The sequence below is a fragment of the Dendropsophus ebraccatus genome, chromosome 8, assembly GCF_027789765.1.
Source record: "Dendropsophus ebraccatus isolate aDenEbr1 chromosome 8, aDenEbr1.pat, whole genome shotgun sequence".
NCBI classification, from domain to species: domain Eukaryota; kingdom Metazoa; phylum Chordata; class Amphibia; order Anura; family Hylidae; genus Dendropsophus; species Dendropsophus ebraccatus.
Genome location: NC_091461.1, coordinates 19,107,609 through 19,121,441, shown reverse-complemented (window position 1 = coordinate 19,121,441; position 13,833 = coordinate 19,107,609).

The following is a 13,833-nucleotide window of genomic DNA, read 5'->3' as shown; positions in this document are numbered from 1 at the left end:
GGAGGTGTCCTGTGGGGTGTAGTATAGAGGATGTGTCCTGTGTGGTGTAGTATAGAGGATGTGTCCTGTGCGGTGTAGTATAGAGGATGTATCCTCCTGTGTGGTGTAGTATAGAGGATGTGTCCTGTGTGGTGTAGTACAGAGGATGTGTCCTGTGTGGTGTAGTATAGAGGATGTGTCCTGTGTGGTGTAGTATAGAGGATGTGTCCTGTGCGGTGTAGTATAGAGGATGTATCCTCCTGTGTGGTGTAGTATAGAGGATGTGTCCTGTGTGGTGTAGTACAGAGGATGTGTCCTGTGTGGTGTAGTATAGAGGAGGTGTCCTGTGTGGTGTAGTATAGAGGATGTGTCTTGTGTAGTGTAGTATATAGAGGATGTGTCCTGTATAGTATAATATAGAGGAGGTGTCCTGTGTGGTGTAGTATAGAGGAGGTGTCCTGTGTGGTGTAGTATAGAGGAGGTGTCCTGTGTGGTGTAGTATAGAGGATGTGTCCTGTGTGGTGTAGTATAGAGGAGGTGTCCTGTGTGGTGTAGTACAGAGGATGTGTCCTGTGTGGTGTAGTATAGAGGAGGTGTCCTGTGTGGTGTAGTATAGAGGATGTGTCCTGTGCGGTGTAGTATAGAGGATGTATCCTCCTGTGTGGTGTAGTATAGAGGATGTGTCCTGTGTGGTGTAGTACAGAGGATGTGTCCTGTGTGGTGTAGTATAGAGGAGGTGTCCTGTGTGGTGTAGTATAGAGGATGTGTCTTGTGTAGTGTAGTATATAGAGGATGTGTCCTGTATAGTATAATATAGAGGAGGTGTCCTGTGTGGTGTAGTATAGAGGAGGTGTCCTGTGTGGTGTAGTATAGAGGAGGTGTCCTGTGTGGTGTAGTATAGAGGATGTGTCCTGTGTGGTGTAGTATAGAGGATCTGTCCTGTGTAGTATAGAGGATGTGTCCTGTGTGGTGTAGTATAGAGGAGGTGTCCTGTGTGGTGTAGTATAGAGGAGGTGTCCTGTGTGGTGTAGTATAGAGGATCTGTCCTGTGCGGTGTAGTATAGAGGATGTGTCCTGTGTGGTGTAGTATAGAGGAGGTGTCCTGTGTGGTGTAGTATAGAGGATGTGTCCTGTGTGGTGTAGTATAGAGGAGGTGTCCTGTGTGGTGTAGTATAGAGGAGGTGTCCTGTGTGGTGTAGTATAGAGGATGTGTCCTGTGTGGTGTAGTATAGAGGATGTGTCCTGTGTGGTGTAGTATAGAGGATGTGTCCTGTGTGGTGTAGTATAGAGGATGTGTCCTGTGTGGTGTAGTATAGAGGATGTGTCCTGTGTGGTGTAGTATAGAGGATGTGTCCGGTGTGGTGTAGTATAGAGGAGGTGTCCTGTGTGGTGTAGTATAGAGGATGTGTCCTGTGTGGTGTAGTATAGAGGATGTGTCCTGTGTGGTGTAGTATAGAGGATCTGTCCTGTGTAGTATAGAGGAGATGTCCTGTGTGGTGTAGTATACAGGATCCATCAGCGGTATATATTACCATGCTGTAGCTGATGAGTACACATGACGCAGAGCCCTTATACTATAGGATACAATAACGTCTATGCAGAGCAGTGAAATGTGGTTAGTTCAGGGTCGTGTCCTTTCTATAGAGATGTGAGGAGCGGAGCAGGATGTTGCACACAAATAACCGCTGTGATTATAGAGCAATTATGATGGGAATATTCATCTACAGACCTGGCCGTTCTCCTCACATACACCGTAGATCTATAGAGTCAGTGCCGCCGCCTGGTCTTTCATTCTCTTGTGCTTTATACACACAGTTATATATGTACTATCCCGCTGCATCCACCTCGCGGCCGGCTTCCTATCCTAATCACATGGACTCTGCATAACTAATACAATAGCAGGAGGCGGCAGAGAGTCTTTTCTGTACTTCTGCCAGTGACCTGCAACACAGTATCATACAATATCCTACACATGTATGACATCCTGGAAATAATACTGGTATGTCACAGACCACAACACTCACTCATCACCGATACCCCAAAACAACCTATCCCTGCAATGTAAGGTGCTGCAAAATGACCGACCTTGTTCACATCCCCAAGATTTTGACATAGTACTGGTTAAAGTGTGCTGAACATGATGATTTTCACAGTACACCTCTTTAAACTGTTTGTGGATGGTGAGGGGGTTACTGATGCACCGTCTTTGCGAGTTGATATGTTTGAAGGGAAATTAACAGCAGGATAAAAGAACCTAAATGTTCTTTTAGGACAGGGATCACTGAGTACTTTATTACCTTGATCTTCTGGGATGTTTTTGTAAAATGTCATTTCTTATTGATATTAGGGTGTTAGGGCACCACTCCGCCCGCCTCTGAAAACTAATGGGGGGCTCTGCAGTGATGGCCAGTGCAGAGCACCGTATACATATCCATAAATAGGTGGTGGATGTAAGGGTGCACAGAAGAGTAAAATATGCCCCCCGCCCTAGTGCACAGAACGCCATCATAACCATAGCAATAAAATGCTACCTTAGCATTCCTTATTTTATAGGAATAGATTCTTCTAACCTGCTGTTAGTTTCTCTTAAAACTAAAAACAAAAAGCACAGCAAGGAAGGGGTTAAACTAGACACTGAAAGGTTGCTGAAGACAGGAACCAGGACTGTGTACAAACATATGTAGCAGCACAACAAGGAAGTGGTTACACAAGGCACTAGAACTGCTGCTGCTACAAAGAGGAAAGCCATGATTTACCTTTCCGTGAACAGAAGCTTACAGGCAGTCTCTCTCAGTTTCCCCCTCTCCTGTACATCACTTTGGTACAAATTTATCTTCCTTATACAGTGGTACCTTGGTTTAAGAGTAACTTGGATTGAGTTTTTCAAAATTGTAACTTGGTTTAGGAGCATTTGTGGTGTGTACTCGACCAGTCACTTGCTAGATGGTACTGTGTGACTCCACTACTGTGGTGGTTGGTCAGTGGAGTATAGCTCAGCCAGGTGGTAGATTGTTGTGACGCCAGTGCTAACTCGGCACAAAGGTATGAAGGTACACCTGCTTTTAGTTTTTTGTGGCTGGCTATACCCTTTCCCAATGGTTGATGACCTGCTCGGTTGTGATGGGTCCCTTTGGTGCTTATCACGGTGCTCCAAAGTGGAGTTATGACCCACCCGGACTGTCGGTACCGCCACCCACAGAAAGGGGAAATGAACCAAGGACGGTGTAGCTTGTGTGTAGGTGCTTGTGCAATGATCACGGAGTCCCAATAGAATAAATAAACTCTTTCTTTACTGATAAGTCTTCTGTGATACAAGTGACTCATATAATACGTAACTGATACAGACTTGACTTTCACTGGTTCTGTACTGAGAACTGATGAGGTAGAGTAGCGTAGCAGTGCTGACTTGGTTGCGTGCTGAGAAAAGTAGAGAGTGTTCAGAGGAGTGAAGAGGAGTAGGTCACGAGAGTCCCAACCCAATGTAATACTGTGCTCTGCCGGAAATTTTGGAAGGAGCGAAGTGTCTGAGGGTGTCCCTGCATTGCAAGATAGAGTACGTAGGCTCTTAGCTGCTTTGCTCTATCCGGATCAGTTCCTTTGCTTTAGGATACTGTCCTGCACTTTTAGAGATGTTTACAGCGTGGGTTGGGGTGATCCCTGACTTGTCCTCTCTTTAGGTGTTTAGCACTGCCTTGTAGGTAGAAGTGTTCTCCATAGGTGTACACTACAGCTGGTCCGACCCGGACAGGGAACCTGGCGGAGCTGGGCTCCTGGCTAGGCTCAGCAGGGATGCCTGATCTGTGTGTCTTGCTTAACTGTAAAACTGAAAGGAACTGACTAGGTGTGGGTCTACACTTCTTCTCCCCATTTGACAACTTCCTACAGGGTGTATGCAACAGCTACTGTGAGTGGTGGTGAAGAGAGTGTAAAAAGAAAGGAGGATAGAGATAGGCAGAAGAAAAGAGTAACTCCCATTTGTGTACAGAATCATAAAATACAGTAACCCTTACATGACTACAGCTGTGCAACATATATACATGAATATACACAATACTAATATCTAGTAGCAAACTTAAACAATACTTCATCACCACTTTGCTTTTGAGGCACCAGGCTTTTGTGAGGGGTGTTTGCTTTAGGGGAAGGGTATGGTCTGCATAGCGGGGTCTACAGCACTGTACTTTGACCCAGGAAGTCTCCCTCACCTTCCAAATCATAGCAGATCCACTTCAGGCAGGGGCTTGCATCAAAGGACAGGACTGTGGAGGTAATCTCTTCATAGCTGTAACCCATCTATGTGCCCACATATGCCCTGCTCATTCCTTCTTGCTCCCTGCAGTCTGTCAGCCATTGTGTTTCCCATTCTCTCCATTCCTGCTATGTGCCTGCACTCACACTAAGCTATACACACGGCTGCTGCTATAATGTGCCTACACTCACACTCAGCTATACCTACTGCTGCTATAATGTGCCTGCACTCACAAACTGACACTGCTGTATAGAGAAGTTTCTGTCACTGTTCTCCTGCACAGCTCTGTAATTCTCACTTCCTGATTGGTCCACACTGAACACCCCCCCCCTTCCCCATTGCAGTAATGTGACCACACAGACCTCTGACAGCAGCCCTACTTCTCTATTCTAGCCTGTTGTACTACACTACTGAAATATGTGGATCCGCATTTCCATCTTGTATCTACAAATTGCATTATACACCACATGCTGATTGCTATACTGTACAGTAACTTATAATATCACATATTCAGCTGTTTCAGAATGTTTGTTTAATTTGTTTTACATATTATTAAGAATAAAAAAAATCATATTTTCTGGTTGTGGCATTTCATCGACTTCTTATGGGAAAATTTACTTTGGATTAAGAGTGGATTTGGATTACAAACACAGTCCCGGAACGAATTATACTCGTAATCCACACCCATTGTATTCATCTTTATGAAAGTTAACCAGACTTAGAAAACCATGGCTGCTTTTTTGCCAGAAACAGCACCACTCTTGTTCTCAGTTTGTGTGTGGTATTGCAGCTTAGTTTAATTAAAGTGAATAAAGCCGCGTTGTAATACCACATAAAACCTAATGACAAGGGGGCGCTGTTTCTGGAATAAAGTATCTGTATTTATTTCTAAACCAGGATAACCACTTTAACCTCAAATCTTCTGGGCTTTTTAATGCCCACTCCTCTTCTTATAAATAGCGGTTTCTTTAAGTACTTTCTTATATCTGACGGAGACTCGGCAGCCTTGAGACTCTGCTGTTTAACATTATTTCTTTTATTTCATTTAAATAGCTTCTCCATATTTTGTAGGATTTCCAGTTACGATAGATAAAAGGTACAAGGAATAACTACACATGGAGAGACATTAAAAGCCATCATAACTGCAAGACTATTATTTTGTTTCTCTCATGGAGATCAATAGACTTTTTTTTTCTGTACAGTTGTGATGTGCGCAAGTGCCATCTAGTGGTTGAAAACTGATAATGCACCCACAAAATGTTGGTGAAGTTGAGCACAGGGAGAGGAATAAGACATCCCCCAAAAATAAGACGTAGTGCCTTTTTTTTTTTTGGGAGGGGGAATTAAAAGGCACCGTCTTATTTTCGGTGAAACACAGTAGTTACTGATACATAATGATATTGTCATATTGTTACCAAATATCACCACAATATACTACAGTGTGGATATACACAGTGACTACAAGTGATGGTTGTTAGATTCCCTTGTTTCTTTTCCATCAGAGACCCGAACCCCCATGAAGTCTTCTTACAGCAAGGTATCAGAATTTTCTAAAAACAGCGCCCCCTTCTGTGCAGTTATGTTAATGATTACAGGTGAGGTTCGATTACACACTGGGTCTTGCCACAATGCGACATTTAGGATGGGTTCACACGAGTAAATCGCAGCAATTCCTGGTGCTGTCATTATGTCAGTATGTAAAGCGACACCCCTCTTAACCCATCGCGGTCTGGTCAATACTTAACCCCTTAAGGACGGGGCCTGAAATGGCCTTAAGGACCGGAGCAAATTTTATGAATATGACCTGTGTCACTTTATTCATTAATAACTTCGGGATGCTTTTACCTATCCGGCTGATTCTGAGATTGTTTTCTCGTGACATATTGTACTTCACATTTCTTGTAAATTGGAGTCGATACTTATAACGAATCTTTATGAAAAAAAAACAAAATAGCGTGAAAAATTGTGAAAAAATGCATTTTTCCAACGTTAAAACTTTTCTGCTTATACAGAAAATGGTTATGCCACATAAATTATATATTAAATAGCATTAGCAACATGACTACTTTATGTTGGCGGCATTTATTAAACTATATTTCATTTTTTTTAGACAATAGAAAGAGTAAAACATTAGCAGCAAATTTCCAAATTTTCAGTAAAATTTCAAAATCAGATATTTTTAGGGACCTGTTCAGGTTTAAAGTGTATTTGAGGGGCCTGTATGTTAGAAAGCCCCACAAAGCACCCCATTTCAGAAACTGCACCCCCCAAACTCTGCAAAAGCATATCCAGAAAGTGTTTTATCCCTTTAGGGGAGTCACAGAAATAAAAGCTAAGTGTGTAAGAAATTTGAAAATTTAAATTTTCTGTGCAGAGATTTTATTGTAATCCAATATTTTTCATAATTATAAACCTATTACCAGAGAAATGCACCCCAATATTTATTGCCCCGTTTCTGCAGTTTATAGAAATACCCCATATGTGACCCTATTGCGCTATTTGACGCAACCACAAGCCTCAGATATAAAGGAGCGCCTAGTGAATTTCAACGCCTCCGTTATATTTGGTCGTTTTTGACTGTACCACTTCAGGTTGGCAGAGGCTCTGGGGTGCCAAAACCTAAAAAACACCCCTAAAGGGACACCATTTAGAAAACTACACCCCTCAAGGAATGTAACAAGGGGTGCGGTGAGCATCTGGACCCCACAGGTGCTTCACAGATTTTCCAAATATGGCTTGAAAAAAGACAAAAGTATTTTTTACACTAAAACGTTGTTCTAGCCTTCAATTTTTCATTTTCACAAAGGGATAAAAGGAAAAAAAAAAACACAAAACATGTAGCGCAGTTTCTCCCGAGTACAGAAATACCCCACATGTGGCGATAAAGTGCCAAGCGGGCGCAGGACGAGCCTCAGGATTTCACTGGAATGGATTTCAAGGGCCACGTCGCATTTACAGAGCCCTCGTGCTGCCAAAACACTGGAAACCCCCCACAAGTGACCCCATTCTGGAAACTACACCCCTCAAGCAATCTAACAAGGGGTGCAGTGAGCATATGGACCCCACTGGTGACGGGCACAAATGTGGAAAAATGTGACGTGAAAGTGAAATTTTTCATTTTTTCACTTTCACGGCACAAATGTGGCCGTCATCAAGGGGTCCATATCCTCACTACACCCCTTGTTAGATTCCTTGAGGGGTGCAGTTTCCAGGGGTCACTTATGGGGGGTTTCCACTGTCTTGGCAGCAGGAGGGCTCTGTAAATGCGACATGGTGTTCATCATCCATTCTGGCCAAATCCAACCTCCAAAATCCAAATGGCGCTCCTTCCCTTCGGAGGCTTGCTCTGCACCCATATGGCGCTTTATGTCTACATGTGGGGTATTTACGGACTCGGGGCAAATTGCTCTACACATTTTGTGTGGTTTTTTCTCTTTTAACCCCTTGTGAAAATGAAAAATTTAAGGCTAGATCACATTATAGTGTAAAAAATTTAATATTTCATTTTCACGCCACATTGTTCCACATTTGTGCCCATCACCAGTGGGGTCCATATGCTCACTACACCCCTTGTTACATTCCTTGAGGGGTGTAGTTTCCATAATGGGGTCACTTGTGGGGGGTTCAACTGTCTTTGCAACACAGGGGCCTTTTAAAATGCAACATGGCCCCTCGAAATCCATTCCATCCAAATCCAGCCTCCAAAAGCCAAATGGCGCACCTTCCCTTTGGAGGCTTACCCTGCACCCGTATGGCGCTTTATGTCCACATGTGGGCTATTTCCGTACTCAGGGGAAATTGCTCTACACATTTTGTGGGTTTTTTTTATTTTTTAACCCCTTGTGAAAATGAAAAAATCAAGACAAAATCAATGATTTAGAGTAAAAATTAAAAATAAATTACACTAGCCTTGATTTTTTTCCATTTCCACAAGGGGTTAAAAAAGAAAATAACCGCAAAACGTGTAGGGTAATGTCCCCTGAGTACGAAAATACCCCACATGTGGACATAATGTGCCATATGGGCACAGGGCAAGCCACCAAAGGGACAGAGCGCCATTTAGAGGCTGGAATGGAGGATGGAGGCCATGTCGCAATTACAAAGCTCCTGTGCTGCCAGGACAGTAGATACCCCCGACAAGTGACCCCATTCTAGAAACTACACCCCATAAGGAATCTAACGAGGGGTGCAGTGAGCATATGGACCCCACTGGTAACAGGCACATATGTAGAACATGTGCCATGAAAATAAAAAATACCATTTTTTTCATTTTCATGTCCCAAATGTGGCCGTCACCAGGGGGCCATATACCTGCTGCCCCCCTTGTAAGATTCCTTATGGGGTGTAGTTTCCAGAATGGGGTCACTTGTACAGGTGGTAACCTTTATCCAGCAGTGGGAAGATCAGTTCCTGGACGATCTCCCCACTAACTCCGAGGATGGGGGGGGGGGAGGGGGCATCTGGGGGCTGGATTCAGGTGTCCCTTCCTTCATACACTCTAAGGGTACGTGCACACTGCGGAATAGAGAAGGATAACCCTTTGTGCATTCCTCAGCTGGCACCCACCAGCGGACTGATGCGGGTACCGGTACGTCATGGGTCCGTAAGAGGTTAAAGTGTCACTGTCATTAAAATTTTTATTGCAGAAATCAATAGTACAGGCGATTTTAAGAAACTTTGTAATTGGGTTTATTAGCCAAAAAATGAATTTTTATCATGAAAAAGCAGTTTGAAACTCTCTCTTCATGGTTTTCCTATGGAGAAAGTAAAAGCAGCAAAACAGGACAACAGTTAATTTACATTCACATCGGGCCCTCTCCTCTGACAGTCACCACTGACCTCTCTGACATTTAATTAGGGCTCTGAATAGCTCCCCTGCTGAGCAATCCTTTGTTCTCGGCCAATATCACTCCTTCCCCCTCCCCTCTTCATAGACCAGACAGATCCGACTGATGAAAAACCAGTCGAGATTTCCTGATTCTGAGGAGTGGATGGCAGAAAGGAGAGGAGGAAGGGACCTGGGAAAAGGCTTTTTACATGCAGATAATGGCAGATTTGGCTAATAAACCCAATTACAAAGCTTCTTAAAATCACCTGGACTATTGATTTCTGCAACAAAGTTTTTAAGGACAGTGACTCTTTAAAGAATACTGCAAGTATGGAAACCTCTTCAAAATGAGTGTGCCGGGAATTGCAGTGTGAACCCACCCTAAGGGTACATGCACACTACAGAACCCCAACAGAAGACCTGTCACGGATTCTGCAGCTTGCGGCCGCGCGCGTCTCCACCAGTGTCATATACTCCATTCTATGCACGGCAGATTCCGCCGTCCGTCCAAAGAATGAACAGGAGACACGCGTGGCCACCAAGCTGCAGAATCCGCGACTGTTTTTTCGTAGTGCGCATGCACCCTGAGGCTGCGTTCACACTACGTATATTTCAGTCAGTATTGCAACCAAAACCAGGAGTGGATTAAAAACACAGAAAGAATCTGTTCACACAATGGTGAAATCGAGTGGATGGCCGCCATATAACAGTAAATAACGGCCATTATTGCAATATAACAGCCGTTGTTTTAAAATAACAGCAAATATTTGCCATTAAATTTCACCATTGTGTGAACAGATCCTTTCTGTGTTTTTAATCCACTCCTGGTTTTGGTTGCAATACTGACTGAAATATACGTAGTGTGAACGCAGCCTCAATGTGTTTTCCACACTGCCCTATATAGGACTCTCAGAGGCTACTTTTGGTTAGTGTATCTTTTGGTGAAAGATCGGTTACCGCTAGACAATTCTGTACAATGCTCTCAAATACATTTTGCCCAGTCGACAGACTACAGGAGGCATCATTGTATTGAGATTACCACCATCTAGTTCTGACACCCTCTGAACCAGTTCCAGGTGCTTATCAGAAAGAAACTTTTGACAGCAGCTACCTTTGCCTTTGTTTGCAGTGGTGTCATGAAAAAAGTAAACTTGGACTGCTATGGACTGGAAAAATATTATATGTAAGTGATCTGCTCAGGTATGGAGGCCTAGTGGTGAGAGCTTTAAAGGGTTAATCCAGTGCTCCAAAAACATGGCCACTTTCTTTCAGAGACTCTTGACTCCAGTTCAGGTGCAGTTTGCAATTAAGCTCCATTCACTTCAATGGAACTGAGCAGCAAAACCCTGCCCAAGCTGGAGACAAAAGTGGTGCTGTCTCTTTAAGAAAGTGGTCATGTTTTTGTAGCGCTGGATAACCCCTTTAATTCTGTCTTTGCTGTGGAGAGGACACAGCTTCCTGCTGGTGTGATGTGTGGAGGACCCAGTTCCCCCTGCTGGTGTGATGAAGTAGAGAACACACTGCCCCCTGCTGGTGTGATGTGTGGAGAACACACTGCCCCCTGCTGGTGTGATGTTGCAGCGATCACATAGGATAGTAATCACCATTAGTAGTGATATAAGAGACACTGACAGCTCAGTCATTATGTACAGGATATATTTGGAAGCACCACATACCCAATTGTTTCTCAAGAACTTCTCCAAATTTAAAAACATCCTTGTTTATTTAGGGGTCTCACCTTGTGTCCAAGCTAGAGGCACCCACCAGAGTACCAAAGCCTCCACTTTCTCTTACAGTTATTCTAAATAGATTTATCCTTTCATTGTATGGGTGAATATAGTTAGGCCCAGTTCACATGGAGCAAAAACCCGCCACGCTCAGTGTTCTGCAGTGAATGAATGGGAGGGTGCGCGCACATTTGCTCCCGGCTCAAAGAATTCTAATGTAAATTCTTTGAGCGGAGAGGGGAGGAAGCGGGAGCGCCCACCCATTCACTCACTGCAGAACACTGAGCACGGCGGGATTTTTTTCTCAGTGTGAACTGGGCCTAATAAAGAAAATTGCTTTATCACTGCAATCCACTCATCGGCCGGTTGCCTTCTAACTCACTGCTGTTCTGGGTACTGGGAAAAGCTGGATCCAGGACTGGAAAACTGGGAGAACTTTTCCAGGACTGAGTCCAGCTTTTCCAGGGACCTGGAGAGGAGTGGCAGAAAGTTCAAAGGCAGCCGGCTGATGAGCGGATTGCAGAGATAATTCTGACGTTACTTGTGTCAATGTGTTTCTTCCATTATCCCGTGTATCGACTTGCAGTATGCACTGAACGGGAAGACCCATATAGTATGATGGAGGAGCTCCTTTATCAGAACTTCAGCAACTCCTCATGGCAGGTGCTGAAATTGTACGGGCCCACGTAGACGGGATGGCTTGCTGCAGAATACATGGAGATGCACACACTGAACAGCCCACTCTGCAGAGATGCCATGGAACAAAAGGGGTTAGGCTGCATTCACACGTTCCGGACGATGAATGCATGTAACAGACTTCTCCCCCCGCCCGGGCAGCATCTGCGATAAGATGCTGGGAGGTGGGAACTGTATTCATATTCACCGCGCCGTAATGACAGCGCCGCAGGGCCGATTCATTACAGAGTGGTACATATGAATACAGTGCCCCCCTCCCAGCATCTTATTGAAGGCCGCAGGGTGCGCTCAGAACACATTCCCTGCACTGTTATACCTGGCAGGAAGGGTTCATGGAGTCATGTGGTTAGTAGCACCATGATGGAAGGTCTGAGATTTGGATCTGACCAAACCATGTTTCTCCACCGACAGCGATATTGATACATTATATTGATATATTATTGATAGTGATATTTTCTTGTCTTTTTCCCCACAGGATTTGTGCACATGCCTGTATGACAAGCTCCATGTTGTATATACTCGGCCTTGTGCACGTGCCTGTATGACAAGCTCCATGTTGTATATACTCGGCCTTGTGCACATACCTGTATGACCAGCTCCATGTTGTATATACTCGGCCTTATGCACATGCCTGTATGACAAGCTCCATGTTGTATATACTCAGCCTTGTGCACATGCCTGTATGACCAGCTCCATGTTGTATATACTCAGCCTTGTGCACATGCCTGTATGACCAGCTCCATGTTGTATATACTCAGCCTTGTGCACATACCTGTATGACAAGCTCCATGTTGTATATACTCGGCCTTGTGCACATGCCTGTATGACAAGCTCCATGTTGTATATACTCGGCCTTGTGCACATACCTGTATGACCAGCTCCATGTTGTATATACTCAGCCTTGTGCACATACCTGTATGACCAGCTCCATGTTGTATATACTCGGCCTTGTGCACATGCCTGTATGACCAGCTCCATGTTGTATATACTCGGCCTTGTGCACGTGTCTGTATGACAAGCTCCATGTTGTATATACTCGGTCTTGTGCACATGCCTGTATGACAAGCTCCATGTTGTATAGTCGGCCTTGTGCACGTGCCTGTATGACAAGCTCCATGTTGTATATACTCGGCCTTGTGCACATGCCTGTATGACAAGCTCCATGTTGTATATACTCGGCCTTGTGCACATAACTGTATGACCAGCTCCATGTTGTATATACTCGGCCTTGTGCACGTGTCTGTATGACAAGCTCCATGTTGTATATACTCGGCCTTGTGCACGTGCCTGTATGACAAGCTCCATGTTGTATATACTCGGAGCTTGTCATACAGACACGTGCACAAGGCCGAGTATATACAACATGGAGCTTGTCATACAGGCACGTGCACAAGGCCGAGTATATACAACATGGAGCTTGTCATACAGACACGTGCACAAGGCCGAGTATATACAACATGGAGCTGGTCATACAGTTATGTGCACAAGGCCGAGTATATACAACATGGAGCTTGTCATACAGGCATGTGCACAAGGCCGAGTATATACAACATGGAGCTTGTCATACAGGCACGTGCACAAGACCGAGTATATACAACATGGAGCTTGTCATACAGACACGTGCACAAGGCCGAGTATATACAACATGGAGCTGGTCATACAGGCATGTGCACAAGGCCGAGTATATACAACATGGAGCTGGTCATACAGGTATGTGCACAAGGCTGAGTATATACAACATGGAGCTGGTCATACAGGTATGTGCACAAGGCCGAGTATATACAACATGGAGCTTGTCATACAGGCATGTGCACAAGGCCGAGTATATACAACATGGAGCTTGTCATACAGGTATGTGCACAAGGCTGAGTATATACAACATGGAGCTGGTCATACAGGCATGTGCACAAGGCTGAGTATATACAACATGGAGCTTGTCATACAGGCATGTGCATAAGGCCGAGTATATACAACATGGAGCTGGTCATACAGGTATGTGCACAAGGCCGAGTATATACAACATGGAGCTTGTCATACAGGCATGTGCACAAATACAACATGGAGCTGGTCATACAGGCATGTGCACAAATACAACATGGAGCTGGTCATACAGGCACGTGCACAAGGCCGAGTATATACAACATGGAGCTTGTCATACAGACACGTGCACAAGGCCATGTTGTATATACTCGGCCTTGTGCACGTGCCTGTATGACCAGCTCCATGTTGTATTTGTGCACATGCCTGTATGACCAGCTCCATGTTGTATTTGTGCACATGCCTGTATGACAAGCTCCATGTTGTATATACTCGGCCTTGTGCACATACCTGTATGACAAGCTCCATGTTGTATA